The sequence below is a fragment of the Mytilus edulis genome, chromosome 1, assembly GCF_963676685.1.
Source record: "Mytilus edulis chromosome 1, xbMytEdul2.2, whole genome shotgun sequence".
NCBI lineage: Eukaryota > Metazoa > Mollusca > Bivalvia > Mytilida > Mytilidae > Mytilus > Mytilus edulis.
The window spans coordinates 53,784,541-53,801,725 of record NC_092344.1 but is presented as its reverse complement, the minus strand read 5'-3'; the positions used below and the strand labels follow the sequence as shown (position 1 = coordinate 53,801,725).

At 31.8% G+C, this 17,185-nt stretch overlaps 1 protein-coding gene and 1 long non-coding RNA gene across 2 annotated transcripts in view; one reads left to right on the top strand and one right to left on the bottom strand.

The window, feature by feature from the left end:
• LOC139484955 (BTB/POZ domain-containing protein 2-like) overlaps window positions 1-17,185 on the bottom strand; it is a 61,513-nt gene that overhangs the window by 20,043 nt on the left and 24,285 nt on the right. The gene's annotated exons all lie outside the window — the stretch shown is intronic.
• Window positions 10,325-11,956, top strand: LOC139519663 (uncharacterized). The gene is made up of 2 exons (XR_011663643.1): window positions 10,325-10,437; window positions 11,770-11,956. It is a non-coding gene; the product is annotated as an uncharacterized lncRNA (long non-coding RNA).

The following is a 17,185-nucleotide window of genomic DNA, read 5'->3' as shown; positions in this document are numbered from 1 at the left end:
CGAAAAAATAAATCATAGAAAATCTTTTTTTAAATTCCATTACATGCCAGATTTATTTAATACTTCAAATCTGCTTGGTGTTGAGTGTACTATGTATATTGACGATGTACATGTATGTGTAGTAAAATAAGCAAGGAGACATGGGATATGATTGAAATAAGACAACTATCCATCCAATATCAAATGAAGATTTAAAAAACTAGTAGTCTACATGTACAATGATTGAATCAATGAATGTATGTCAACCACCATCAACAAAACCCATGCAGCATAGCAGGTCGATAAATATTATCACATGAAACCAACAGCCCATACATTATATACATGCACAAAAAATAGTTTTTGTACCAAATTTAAAATTAAGACATAACAGTAAAGAGATGCGGGATCTGGTATGATTGCCAATCGAATGAGACAGCTCAGTTCACCAAAAAAAACAAATGATGTTGATGTAAACAATTATTTAATCTATAAAAATCGTTTTACATATTCGTAACTGTGAGCTATAAAGTCAATACATGTACAAGGCAAAATTGTACAAAAAGTATCTTCTGTTAGACAATAACCATTTTATAGTTATCATGTACATGTTAACAAAGTCATTTATTGTAAAAATAGTTTTTATACCAAATTTGAAGTTAAGACCTAAGAGTAAAGAGATGTGGTATGATTGTCAATCGAATGAGACAGTTCAGTTTACCAAAGATCAAATGATGTTGAAGTACCGGTAAGCAATTAGTATGAAATTCAAAACAGTGTAGCTGTGGCCATTGATTGACACATTAAAATCATTCATTGACTGGGACAATTTAGGTGAACGTTTGTATGTAACGACCAATGCTCACTATGTACTTTTTAAAGACACTTAAACTATGGGGTCACCAAAGGTTCTCAACACCTAAATAAAGTAATTCGAAAAATTAATCAGAAATAACACGATATTTTGATTTATATCAATTATATAAATCAAAACACAAAGGTTATTCCTGATTAATTTTTCGAATTATTTTATCATTAAAGGCGTTAAGAAACCTTTGTTGACCCCACAGTTTAAATGTCTATCGTAGGTACGTCATGAACAGTGGTTGTTACAGACAAACGTTCACGTAAATTGTCCCAGTCAATGGATGATTTTGATGGGTCAATCAATGGCCACAGCTACACTGTTTTGAATTTCATACTATTCAATCTATCCTTGATAGACAAAAGTCAGTGTTGTACATGTATATTAGTAATTGTGTGCTATAAAGTCAATACAAGGCAAAATTGTACAAAAAGTATCTTCTGTTAGACAATTAACATTTTAGTTATGTTTACAAAGACATTTATTGATAAATATCTATAGACGCTACAGTCTAGACCTAGAAAGCATGAAAGTTACAGAAAAGTAGCGTCCCCCCCCCCTTTTAGGCAGTCAGTGGGCCCCAATTTATGTAAATTTCTAGATCCGCCAGTGGTACCTCACATGAAAGTGTACCAATGTATAATCAGAAAAAGATAGTCTTCTTTGATATATGATAAGTCACTCTTTTCAAGTTAATTTCTGTATTATACATAACCAGGAATAATTTCATGACTGACTACTTGAGAGGCCGCACATGTATGACAGAGAGCTGACACTATAAAGTTGCCCTATTAATTCATGCACAAATTGATGAAAGTGCTCTGATGAGAAACAAAAGTGCATTTGAAGATGTAATGTTATTGTACAATTAAAAAATTTTGCTTGCATTGATAATTTATAACACACTGGCTAACGTTTCTTTTATGCCTATATGTTTATGATGATTGAAACCGGCTACAGTAAAATGCAGAGGCAGTTTTATAGGGTTTACCAGTGGGCTCCCTCTTCAACAGTACTTGTTCCAAACTTATGATAATGACTAGCCACTGACATATGTATAAAGCGCAATGCAGTAATTCGTCCTGAAATGTGTGGTCAGTTCTTTTTTGCCACAACAATTGTTTTGCACCTGTTTCCCGAGATTGATGGTTTCCGAAAATGCAAATTCGCATGTATAGCTATAATGACATAATTTACAAGAATTTTTTTTTTTCTAATTTCTTTGACAAAAATTACAGAAGTTAACATACAAACACATTGTCAACTGTCGTTATACACCTTCCATCAAATAAAACAGTTAAATTATGCTTTTTCGTCAATTGAAACTTGAGTGAAAATCAATAATAATTACATTTTAAAAGAATGAATAAAGTCCTTAACCATTACAACATTGTCTATACGTGACAAAAATAAGAACACAACTCGATGCATGTGTACAAAAAAATCACGTTCCGATATCGTAAGTGACGAGTAGTAGTAGTAGTAATAGTGGCGAGTACCGAAGTCTCGCCGCGGAAGAGATTACGATAAACCGCGAGATTCCAATCCTTCTTACTATACAAATCCTTGATTTAATTAACCTTTCAAAAACTGTGTCGTGTTAAATTCGTGTAATTCAATGTCATTGACCCTAAGTCTGCACACATCAATATCAACAGTCCCTTTAAATACTAACTGTTATTAATGGCAATGATTTGTTTGTTTAACAATTAATTGAAGGATACTTCAATTCTTTATTACTTTAAGCACATTATGCTTATCAGTGCAATAAATACAAATACATTTCTATAACACAACATGACATAATACATCAGAGAAGCAAATAAATATCAAGTATTGACCAATAACAGTTCGGTCCTATGATTAAGTGCATTAAACAAGAATTTACACAAATTACGCAAATCTTTTACATTTTCAGTGCTGAGAAGTTGCACTAATTTGAACGACGATGGACGTCTATAATAATAAGGTTTAATAAACTGTCTCCTCAAGTCTCTATAGCTTTCACATTGTAACACAAAATGGAATTCATCTTCAGTGATATTCAAAGTACAAAGAGTACACTTTCTATCTAACCTATTTACCCCATGATAACGGCCTACTTCAACAAACAAATTATGAGATGACAATCTAAGGCGAGTTAAATACACTCTAAAATTCATATGTTTAGTTAGATAATTCTGTAAACATACATTATTGACAATATATTTATATAAATAACACTTGGATGAAACGTTCAGTTGATCATTCAAAGTCTGTTTTGCTTGATCATATATCCTTGTTTTTACAAATAATAATAAATTTGTATCAATAATCAAATTGTCTTGGTTATACCAGATCTCATTTAAACCTAAGTTAAATAATAATTGTTGCAGTTGATAAATCCAACTGCTTCTAATATTACAGAAATTAAACAGTTGTTCCCTGTAGCAGTTTTTAAGAATACAGTTGCTTGTGGATAACAATTTTAACCAGTACTTCACTATTTTGTACATTCTAAAATATATCAAAGGATATCTACCCAATTCAAAATAAACCATAACATTTGTTGTACATTGTTTGACACCTAATATGTTTTTGCAAAAATCAAGTTGTATTTTTTCAATATTTGGAGCTTTATGGAAGCCCCATATTTCACAACCATAACATAAAATACTGCTAATGTAAGTATCAAATAAATTCAAATATGTAAAAACATTCAAATACAATGACGAAACCTTCGACTTTAATCCAAAAACAGCTTTTCTACTTTGCTCAACTAAATGTTTTTGAGCTGTAACAAATTTACCGTTAAAATTTAACAGTACACCAAGGTAACAAAATTCATCCACTATGTCAATAGCATTGCCATCATAATACCAAATTTCTTCGTCTTTTACAAAACCTCCGTTTCTAAATACCATAATTTTTGTTTTGGCAATATTTACAGTTAAACCCCATTTACAAGTATATAATAATAATGTGGTACACAGCAACAAAGGACAACCATTTAGTTACAAAATCCTGACTTGGGACAGACACATGCAGAATGTGGCGGGGTTAAAGTTATGGCAAGGTGCCCAGCCTCCCAATAACATAGGACAGTGTTGTAGCCAGTTGAAAAAAGGATTATCTTACAGATAGATACAAAGAGAAATACATCTTACAAAAAACAGAGTAAACCTGAACGGCTACTTATACACCCCACAATAAAGACACTAAGAATAGATCTGAGAGTACTTGTAGTCTAGTTCAGCTTCAAAGCCAATAAAAACTAATGTTAAAAATCATGCATCTAAGACTAAAATTTAATGACTTTATATTAAGTTGTATGTTTGAGGATGCTTCAATTGTACAAGATAAAATATCTAAAATTATTATTTTTTCATGTTTCTTTCTCCATATTTAATAAGTAACATTGATAAGTAACCTGTAATTAACTGCTACACACTAAAATCACAAATTAATCACTATAAAAACAATTCCCAATTGTCCCACATTGAAACTTCCCAATTGTCCCACATTTAAATTTCCCAATTGTCCCACATTTAAACTTTCCAATTGTCCCACAAACATATTCCCGATTGTCCCCCAAAATTTCATTACTTTTTTTACCTGTAATTTCAAAAAGTGTTTTGAGGATCTGACTGGACACATTTGTTTGAAAAAAAGGTATAACATTACAAACAAACAAAAGTGCAGGCACTTTCCCAGTATCAAATGCAATATTGAACAATTTTACATAGATTGGTATGAAAATCTGAGTGTTGCTCTCAATATAGACATCACCACAAGCTTTATCATTCTTTAGGTTTTTTTATGCATTTGAAAATTTCATTTTTCGTAATAGGACTGTTTAATAGTGATCTTAATCTATAATTCTTCACCAGCGTCAAAAATTCAAAAAAAATATCAACAAGAATATTACTCCTTTTTTCATCATACGAGGTCAATATCTTCTAAAATTCTTTAGAACTACTATATTTTAAAACCTTCATTTTTTTTCTTAGGGCTCTTTTTATGAAAAGTCCATTTGCCACTTATATTCTCGTTCTGTATTCTTCATCTCTCTTTTCATATCTTCTTTTTGCTATTCGATAGCACTGTCTTTTTCCCCCAACATATTTGGCCAAACTCGGGTTTAATAACTTTTCTTAGACATTTCTTTTCATGTCGTTTATAAGTAAAAGATCCAAGCACCTTTTCGGATGAATCCAGCATTTAACAATTTACAGATTCAACTATTTTATTAATAATTTCTTGAGTCAGTATACTGTTATTCAACATTGATAAAATGATATTTATTTAATTGATCGATTTTATTTCTATCGATATTTCGAGAAAATTGAAATTCGGCTTCTTTTTCGCAATCCCATTTTTTTAAAGCCCTAATCTTTCATGACATGACAAATCGTTTATTAAACTGCCATCGCTTTCAACAATATTATCAATCGAGTTGAAAACTAGCTTACTTTATCAATTATCTGGTCATTTTTATAAATTTCAAGTAACAAAACTTTGAATTTTTAGAAAACTAAGGATTTCCTTATCCCAGGAATTGATTGATTACCTTACTGCTGTATTTGGCACGACTTTTTGGAATTTTGGGTCCCCAATGCTCTTTAACTTTAACTTGTTTGACTTTATAACTATTTTGATCTGAGCGTCACTGTACTGTTGTGTAGACGAAACGCGCGTCTGGAGTACTAAATTATAATCCTAGTACCTAATCAACACTTCGGTGTTGACATGAATATCAATTCAACTTTGTAGCTCTTCATGTTTTATATAAGCTTTGTAGCTCTTCATGTTTTATATAAGCTTTGTAGCTCTTCATGTTTTATATAAGCTTTGTAGCTCTTCATGTTTTATATAAGCTTTGGATTTCAAATATTTTGGCCACGAGCATCACTGAAGAGACATGTATTGTCGAAATGCGCATCTGGTGCAACAAAATTGGTACCGTTGATTTTATTGTACTTTATTTGGCTTTTTTAATTTTTTGGGTTCGAGACATTGAGATTCAAGTTTTGGCTGAAATATGGGTTATTCAGTGATAGGACATCAACAATATATCGGAAAGTGAAATTAAAGAAGTAAGGTGCTTATTCTGTTTGGCGAGAAACCGTTTCAAGAATATTCAAGAAATTCGATGAACTTTCGAACATTTTAGACACTTTGAAAAGGAAGCAAGAATTGTTAAAGAAATTAGATGAGGATATAATTCAGGATTTGGATCAAGAGGACATTGAAACCGTAATCGTCGATTCAGATGAGTATTCCTTTAATTTAGAAACAAAAATACGTCAAATAGCAAAATATATCAAAGTATAAACATCAACGCTAAATACAAATGCTGCAAGCTTTACAAATTCTAGAAGCGACCTACATGTAGTAATCTCTCAAGCACAGAAAATCAGCACAATACACATTTCCGTTCAGATTTTCGCTCATATCCCTCAATTGCTAGAGAGTACAATAAACAAAAACAATGGCGACATTCTACAATGGCACAGTCCTTTTGGGATTCGTATGAAGCAGTCGTAAATACAAATCCAACACTGAGTAACGTCCAGAGGTCAATTACTTAAAGTTATTGTTGCATGATTAAGCAATCCAAACCGTAAATGGCTTTGCGCTTACAAACTTAAATTACGAAAGAGCAAGTTTCGTTATTAACACAGAGGTACGGGCAAGTTCATAAAATCACACAAAATTACATGAATGCATTACTTAAAATACCGTCACCTACGAATACCCTACAAAGCTTACGTATGTAATTATTATGACAAAATAGAAACATATGTACGTGGTTTAGAATCACTTGGTCTGACACCTATGGCTCATTATTGGTCAATATCATATTGAAAAAGTTACCGGGAGAAGTACGCATAAATTTAACAAGACACATGGTTCGACCAGTTGGCTCAATATCTTTAATTGTTTTTACATAGGCGGTAATGGTAACGTTTTTTCCTGTAGTTCAGTCCATATCGTAAACTTGGATATGTATGATAGCTCGTTTCGAAGCTGTGACATTTTCACGTATGTGGTTAAATTTTCGGGGTACGAAGTGAGATTACTTTTTCCGTAAATTAGCAAACCCCGAACATCCTTTTGTGATGCGGCTCCTTGTGGTAAAATATCCCCTTTTTAACACAATAAGTTCTTTGAAAATTTAATACTTTGAACACAATCAATAGCTCCATAGTTTTTACACATTTATTCTATGTTCCTCTACTTTCCTAATCACCACAAATAATTAAGTTCAGTCATTTGTTAAAAATAGAAACATGTCCAATATCACTACACAGAGATTTTTTCTTTACACGTGACTTTTGAGTTCCTCATTTCAAGGCGCATTAGGGATGTTGTCCCAGTTGGCAATTATCTGACCAACGAAAAGTGATATTTCACGAACTCAATATTATGGAGGAAGGCATTTCCGCTGATTTTAGGCAAACTCATACCGCTACTGCATCATTTCACACCACTGCAATACAAAACAAGCCAACAGACAAATGCACGTAAAGTCATGCTTATTTTGTAAAGAATCACACGCCTCGGTAAATTGTACCAAAGTCACTGAATATAAAGACCGCATGTCAACAGTAAAATAGACCGCCTATGCTTCAATTGTGTGGGACATCATAACTTGGTTGATTGTAAGTCAAATAAAAACATGCAGAAAATGTTATAAGCGTCACCACACGAGTTTATGTAAAGGATAATGCACAAATAGATAAAGAAGATAGTGTGAACGTAAGTACCATTCAACACAACGCGAAGGAAACGGACACAATTCTACATTCACAGGCAACCACGAATCATGCTCAAAACCGCAATAAATCCTGTAAGTTCAGGACTACAATCTTTAGATGCCAACATTCTTTTTGATGAGGACGCACAGAGGTCGTTCATCACAGAAGACTTAGCCGCTAAATTACAGTTACCAATAAATGGCACAGACAGTTTAAATTTATCCGGGTTTGGGGACAGCGCAGAAAGAACGAAAATTAGACACTTAAAAACTGCAATTATTATTTGATCAAAGAAGAAGGAAAATTGCCGATCAGAGTATTGATCGTACCGGAAATCGCCGCACCACTCAATACTTACAATCGCAAAGTTGTTAATTATCGTACTTATCCGAGATAAAACTCGCACATCCAGTTACCTCGAACGAAAATTTCCAAGTCTTAGTACTTGTACGAGCGAGCCGACTACTATTAGTCAATTATAGATGACCATGTCATTAGAGGCCAGGGATCTACTGCCGTAAAATCTAAAATAGGTTATTTACTATCAGGACCACTTCACATTTCATCAAGTTACAATAACCAGCAAACATCTATGATGAATGTAATGACATCAAGAAAGACAGGAGAATGCGACCTGGAGAAGTTTTGGAAGTTAGAAACACTTGGAATTGAGCAAATAGATGAGAAGGTAACAGGGAACAAGGAATTTAGAGAAGTATATGAGAAGTACCATGACAACAGATATTTTGCTAAATTACCCTGGAAAGAAAAGCATCCGCCATTACCAATGAACAAAGAGATAGCCCATCGCAGAACAGAAAACGTAATTAAAAGTGAAGAAGGAACCGCATTTATAACAGAAATACAGAGAAATAATAGATGAACAAGAAAGAAGAGGATTTATAGAGAAGATAGGCGAAAACACTGTGACTAGTAACAGAGTGCACTACATACCGCATCATACCGTCAAAAAAGAATCGTCGACTTCACTTATATGGATAGTGTTTGACTGTAGCTGTAGAGCAAGACAAGAAACTCCTAGCTTAAACGACTGTTTAATGGATACAGCACCTGATTCAAACGAGTAAACAGGTATTTTCTTAGATTTCGATTAGATCAATGGGCAGTTTCAACAGATATTAAAAAAGCGTTTTTGAATGTTGAATTAGAAGAGAAAGAACGTGATGGAACTTTTGTTTTTTTGGTTTTCCGATCCTACAGACTATACAAGTCCGCTCACAGTTTACCGATTTAAGTCCGTTTATTTGGAGCTACCTGTTCTCCATTTATTTCAAATGCCGTTGTTCAAAGGCATCTTAATGAAAATACATGTGAATGGACTGGTGCTACACAGAAGGATCTATACGTTGACAACATAATTTCAAGTTTTTAAACCGAGAGCCAATTACTACACATCTCGTACCTTATTTGCAAAAGCGGGATTTAATTTACGCTCTTGGGCATCAAATAACAAAACTTTAAAAGATCGTGCAACGTCAGAAAATGTACAAGATAATGACAAACTTATCAAACAAAGTATGAGATGGAATACAGACAAGGACACGCTTACTTTCGCAAAACAGGAATACGTCGAAATGGAGGATCATTTGATAACAAAGCGTGAAATTCTTAGACAATCTTCAAAAATGTACGACCCTCTAGGAATTCTAGGAAGACCAATAATTAAGGAGTAAAATGTTCATGCAGACCCTATGGGAGAAAAAACCTGGATTGGGATGAACCGTTATCGCCAGAAACTATAATGGAATGGAAAGAAATACGAGACACACATGCATGTATAGAGACTGAAATTTCAAGAAAGGAGATCAACAGAAGATATTTCTCTACACATATTCACAAATGCAAGTTTAAAGGCGTTATGGAGCATGTGCGTATGTAGTCTACACTGATTATGTCTAGAAACAGAGTTGCCCCATTGAAAAACATGACAATTCCGAAACTTAAGCTCATGGCAGCAGTGATAAGGAGTAGATTAATGAAACATTTGAAGTTATATATAGGCTTTTCACAACACTTTGGAGTGACAGTCAAATTACACTGAGTTGGTAAATGACTAAGAAACAGGTATCGATTTTCGTAAAAAAGAGAATAACGAAAATAAATCAGCTTACGCATGGATTTTCCTGGAAATACTGTCCGACTGATTCAAACCCCGCAGACTTACTTTCGAGAGGTATGACACCTGTAAGGTTTAAGAATTTCGGACGAGCAGGGCGAGGGAGAATTTAAATGTTGATTACAAAAACTCAAACAAATGTAAAAAATATATATCTTTTTTGTTGGAAATCCGTGATTTTGTTTTATGATTTGAAAGTGACCTATAGAAAAATCTGTACAAATTAGTAATATAAAACATGTTATAAGGGTAAACGAAAAAAAAATCACAATATATGTTTAAGTAAAATCATTTATCAGAAGTATGTCGGAATGCGCATGACAAAGTTGCTTTGTACATGCAATAAATAATTAAACTGAATGTATAGAAAAAATCCATAATATAGAGAATACTAAATATTATATAGGCCCTTGGGCTGATATTGGTGTCTCTGGATGATACGACATATGATACGGATTTTGCCATGTTTTATACGCTTTATCATACAGTTCAACAGGAGAGTTATATTATATGAACTTGTCACTGGGTTACCTCTGGGAACAGTATATCTAACGGGAAATGAATCTCGTACGCATTTCAGTATAAAGTTATTTCACTCCCGTACGTCACGGGACTTCGCGAGATTAATGGAGACTGGAAGCGTCGGACTGAAAGCTATCGTGACTGCTAATGAATCATCCACATAATTCCACACGTTCAACAACTTTAATGAGTTGGTAAGTTTAAGCATAAAGAAGATATATTTTTTCACATGAAGTAACTAATATGAGAGTGATTTATTCTATGTAAAGTGTTTTATTACGTTGGCCAAATTCACGATCACTGAAAAATGCTACTGGTGCCATTTTTTTTGTATTATCCGATTGCATTGCCCAACGTTTTGTGATGAAAAAAATGCGATCATGACAAATTTGAAGCGACAGTTTACAAGTTTAGTACACTAGCTTCACGTTTCATGTAGTTTGGATGTTATTTTATTGGTATTGATAAAGAAATCAGTCACCATTTGCGGTCTCATTCCGAAATGCCATTGGCGCCATTTTTATTATCCCCCCTCTTGCATTGTCCAACGTATTGTGATTAAATGAATGCAATTATTACAAAAAAAATGTTGCAGATTACAAGTTTGATACACTGGCATCCCGTGTAACTTAGTTTTAATGACATTTTATTGATATTAAAAGAAATATCGAGTCATCAATTTTGCCATTTTTGGTCCTTATCTGGCCAGTCTGTGTACCCAGGAACATATATATATATTATTATATTATACTATTCCAAGGTGTACCTTATTTAAACTCCATCACAATAAAACTCCTTTTAAAGCACATAAACACTAAAATAAATATAAAATTTGACATGCATATGTGATTTTGATGTTGTTAAAGTACATAAATGTCCCCCCCCCCACACACACACACAAACACACAGAAAAATGTCATTATTTTACAACAATAACACTATTTTTTTATTTATAATATATAAGTATTGCAACCTTTATTTGTCCCATTTTTTTCAAAGTTTAAGATCATAAATGCATCATTTCTTCACAAAATTTAGAGGTGGCTTATGAGGGTGTACGAAGCGAATGTAGGACAGGAAGTCACAATTATTTTTTTCTGATTATTTTCTTTGAATAAAAGACGCTTATTTATACAAAAAATATTTTTGTATTATACTTGAACTATTGTATATAAACAAACTTTGTAAACAAAATTTATCAAAAAAAAATTAAAGATGATCAAATTATTGTTAAAAAAACAAAATGTCAAAGTTACTTGGCACCTAAATGGCTTCATGGTGCCAAGAAATATTATTTTTGCATGATTAATATTAAATAAATCTTCATTTTTCAAGTATAATGACACATTTCCTAAACTTTAATATGAATATATGTATATGTGTTCAAAAGTAAATATATAATCATGATAATAGTTTAGGTTTAGTTTGAATTTTTGAAGCTTTGCAGCAGGGTATAATTTGTGCCCTATGGACACATTCCCAATTTATATTTTATCAATTTAGTAAAATTATAATTTTTATTGCAGATACGTATACAGTTCATACAGATACAGTTTTTTGGGCCATCACTGAATTGACAGTATTATGTGATATAAGCAGTGTTCAGACACAAGCTTTCCTTATTGAGCAAGATGAGACATATAAAAATATCGAACATTATATTATCTACCAATGCGATCCTTTCTCTATTAAAGAGAGCATATCAATATATAAGTTTGTTTGTTATTTATTTCATTATTAATAAAAAGTCTAATTGGTATCGTCACAAATAGAAAACGTTAATCAATCATTGCAAGAATTATAGCAGTTAAATTATTGATTGCCAATGAGACAACTGTCACCATACGGCCTTCAACAATGAGCAAAGCCCATACCGCATAGTCAGCTATAAAAGGCCCTGATAAGACAATGTAAAACAATTCAAACGAGAAAACTAACGGCCTTATTTATGTAAAAAATATCATTGAAAAACAAATATGTTATACAGAAACAAACGAAAACCACTGAACCCAGTCTCTTGACATGGGACAGGCACATACATACAGAATGTGGCGGGTTAAACATGGGAAAATACTTGTTATAGTTATTAAATCTAACTAGGATACAATTGGTATGAAGACTTAAAATATATAAACCAAAGAACTGGTCATGATTGAGGTTTAAGGTTTTCCATACTAAAATATGTACTGACAAAAAAAAAACATTCTTAAGCATTCGCATTGCAAATGTTAATCTGTCTTTCAAGCACGACAAAATCTACACCTTTTTCGGAAAATTTATGTTTATATTTAGGAACTAGAAAAAGTGCGAAAAGCTTGCACAATCTTATCAAAAAATGAAAGTAAGCTCATGTGCAATCATTCCACATCTGGTATCATTATGTTTTTAAAGCACTGCAATATATATATATATTAATATGTCTTCTTTTCTAAAACGACTTTTGAGAAAAGAAGACATATTAATATAGGTGTGAATAGAAGAAAATTCCTTTTATTCTTGTAATGCCAATCTTTTTGTCGTACATGACCTCTAAACCCAGCAATTGACTTTGTCTTATCACAATCTGGACACTGATAACAGGGTGTGTTCAGTTGGCTAGGCTGACATGGTGTTGTTATTGCAATTTTAGACTTTTTGGCAGCTAAAGGTTCAAACTCTTCATCTGAAAAACTCAGCAGTGTTTAGCATTCTAGTAAACCATCAAAGTCCATATCATCAGACCGAGAAGAGAAGTTCTCTTTTTTCTTCTTCTGTGGGTTTTTGGAAAGTTTGCTATAGCTTGCTATAGCAATAAACTTTCTTAAGGCATCGGCTTAACCGGAAAAGAGGCAGACCATCAGACCAAGATAAGAAGTTCTCTTTGTCGTACATGGTTAGCAAATGAATGATTTGGATTTACAAACTTCATTCTCATGTTGTGGGCTTGTGTGTATTTTGTCATGAATGTTGAGGAATCATGATCAAAGCAAGTTTTCTCGGTCGGCTTGGGTTGTTTTTCATAAGGCAGCAACCATTTGATTTTCTGGGGGGGGGCTATGGTTTTTTTTGGAAAAAAAAGTTTGTTTCCAGGTTTTGGTGAAAAAAATAATTTGTTTTGGACCCTGAGTAAAAAAAATTGTTTGTTTCACCCTCAGCTGCCACTATATGTAATGCTAAAATTGAAAGAAAAAGATTGTCTTCGGTTTGTCGCTAAAAAAATAGATTGTTCTTCGCCGAAGGCGAAAAAAAAAGTTTGCACAGAAAAAAAAACCATAGCCCCCCCCCAGAAAATCAAATGGTTGCTGCCTAATATTTTCATCATTTTTAATTAGGATGATATTTGTTTTAATTGCGTTAATCAAATCTTTTGATCCGCAATCAAATTCGAAATTACATTTTAATCAGCTAAAAAGCAGTTTAATAAAAACAATTATTCATATTGGAACCTTAAGTTTTATGAGGACTTGTATAAACAAGTAATTTTGTAATTATTTCACTATGCTTCCTTATTTAAAAGAATTATCCAAGGCTTTCTATTTTAATATGGAAACTAAAATAAATCATTTAAGAACAAAAAAGCTATTTTCTCAAGATAAAACGATTTTCTAGAAGAGGTTTGTTTTTAATTTATAAAAAAAAAACTTGTTCAAAAACTTTTTATTTATTTGATTTTGAAAAAAGGAGACGATTATAACAATAATTTGCCGTTTTTAATCCAATATTTCTCTTTTTTATTATATTGTATATTTATAATAGTGATTCATTATATTCCTATTTCAATGAATAAAGAAAAACAAGTTTCCAAACCAATAGTTTTTGAGCTGTTTCTGGGAACAGTATAATATATATGTTCCTGGCTGTTTCGAATAGGAAATGTAGAGCCGTTAATTATCGACCATAATTGCGAATACGAATTTAAACCATGTCCGTTTCCGTATCGTGTCATTTATTATTAAATTCACGACAAGGAAATCGGCGATAATTAGGTAGTGTCAAGTCCCGTTAATATATATGTTCCTGGTTACCTTCAGTTCTACTTTTGTCTTGTTTTAAAAGCCTTAAAAGAACTGCTCAAAACTTATCCAAAGCACCTAGGTTACCTTACAATTTGCGTGCTGTTTTTTTTTAAATATTTATTTTATCATTGTGTTTTTTTCGTGTGTTTTGTATTTTTTATAGTTGCATTTAGTGTGCCAAAAAATATGAAAACTTGACGTTTTTGACGTCACATGTACATACCAAGCAATGACGTCACGCCCGAATGACCGTACCTATTTTGAGGAAAATATTTTTTAAGCAAAAAAAAAAAAAAAAAATAAAAATAAAAACTGACTATGTAAAAAAAAAAGTAGGGGTGTGATAAAGGGTAAAGGTGTGATAAAGGGTAGGGGTGGGTGTCAAAACGGTATGCGATAAAGGGTGCGCATCAAAGTCGTGCGATATGGATTAAACAGCAGGCTATTTATCAAATATTCAAAACTACTAAACATATGATAAATACATATCATCAGATTACTTAAATCTTTGAAAGTGGTAAATTCTAATATTTTTTTTTTATAAAGGAACATTTTAATTAATTTCATGTAACATAAGATTATTATAGAAACTAATAAAAGTGTGATAGAATACGTTCTTTTTTTTCTTTCAAAACTGACTTTTTTTTTACAAACACGGTCAGCTGATTGTTTATTTAAAATTGAGCTTCAGTTTTATTTCATTTCATTAAATACGTTTGACAATCAGCTTGTGGCTTCCTATAAAGACAGGAAGTGAGGTCTACAAAAGGGAAAATGTGCCATAAGAAGCCACACATCCAGGGTTTGGGTAATTGAAAATGTAATGGTAATTCGATTTTTTCATGTAATTGAATGTAATGTGTTTTTAATTACATGCAATGGTAATTTAATAAATAATATTGAAAAAAGCATGTATTAATGCTCAACTACTTTTGAATAACATTTCAATTGCATGTACTTTTATGGTGTTGAAGATGAGGATTTGTGTTTAATAATATTAATTGTAAAATATAATTATCACATACTTATTTTACATATATAAAGTCTTATAGAATAACTAATCGAAGAATTCAAATAGAGAAAAATATTAAACAAGTGACCGAATAACACATTAATTGACGAATGCGCGTAGCACATGAGTTAATTATCAGTGTTGTTCTGTCACGAGTTGAATATTTTGCGATATTTTAATTCTTTGATATTAGTTTTTCTTTTTATTACCTTGACAAATGGCTTTTTTTTTTAAAGAAATTAATGTAAAACATGTACGGAACTTTATCTTTTTTTAACGCATTCACAATTTGTTTTGATCCATCGACGTCTTGACAACGCCTATTGTTGTATGACGTCAGAGAGTGAAATAACCACGTTTATTTCACATGTGAAATTATCGGTTTTTATTTAACTGGAAAATCAATGTAATTCATTGTATAATGTAATTTATTCTGAAGTTTTATATCAACAGAATATTTTTTTGAGTAGTGTTATAATTTTAGAAAATGAGAGAATCATATATTAGTTCAGTTTTTAAGGAAGATCTTTGAACTAAATAGATTGATAAGTACTTAACAATAGGCGTTCTCAAGACGTCGATGGATCAAAACAAATTGTGAATGCGTTAAAAAAAGATAAAGTTCCGTACATGTTTTACATTAATTTCTTTAAAAAAAAAGCCATTTGTCAAGGTAATAAAAAGAAAAACTAGTATCAAAGAATTAAAATATCGCAAAATATTCAACTCGTGACAGAACAACACTGATAATTAACTCATGTGCTACGCGCATTCGTCAATTAATGTGTTATTCGGTCACTTGTTTAATATTTTTCTCTATTTGAATTCTTCGATTAGTTATTCTATAAGACTTTATATATGTAAAATAAGTATGTGATAATTATATTTTACAATTAATATTATTAAACACAAATCCTCATCTTCAACACCATAAAAGTACATGCAATTGAAATGTTATTCAAAAGTAGTTGAGCATTAATACATGCTTTTTTCAATATTATTTATTAAATTACCATTGCATGTAATTAAAAACACATTACATTCAATTACATGAAAAAATCGAATTACCATTACATTTTCAATTACCCAAACCCTGGATGTGTGGCTTCTTATGGCACATTTTCCCTTTTGTAGACCTCACTTCCTGTCTTCATAGGAAGCCACAAGCTGATTGTCAAACGTATTTAATGAAATGAAATAAAACTGAAGCTCAATTTTAAATAAACAATCAGCTGTCCGTGTTTGTAAAAAAAAAGTCAGTTTTGAAAGAAAAAAAAAGAACGTATTCTATCACACTTTTATTAGTTTCTATAATAATCTTATGTTACATGAAATTAATTAAAATGTTCCTTTATAAAAAAAAAATATTAGAATTTACCACTTTCAAAGATTTAAGTAATCTGATGATATGTATTTATCATATGTTTAGTAGTTTTGAATATTTGATAAATAGCCTGCTGTTTAATCCATATCGCACGACTTTGATGCGCACCCTTTATCGCATACCGTTTTGACACCCACCCCTACCCTTTATCACACCTTTACCCTTTATCACACCCCTACTTTTTTTTTTACATAGTCAGTTTTTATTTTTATTTTTTTTTTTATTTTTTGCTTAAAAAATATTTTCCTCAAAATAGGTACGGTCATTCGGGCGTGACGTCATTGCTTGGTATGTACATGTGACGTCAAAAACGTCAAGTTTTCATATTTTTTGGCACACTAAATGCAACTATAAAAAATACAAAACACACGAAAAAAACACAATGATAAAATAAATATTTAAAAAAAAAACAGCACGCAAATTGTAAGGTAACCTAGGTGCTTTGGATAAGTTTTGAGCAGTTCTTTTAAGGCTTTTAAAACAAGACAAAAGTAGAACTGAAGGTAACCCAGTGACAAGTTCATATAATATAACTCTCCTGTTGAACTATA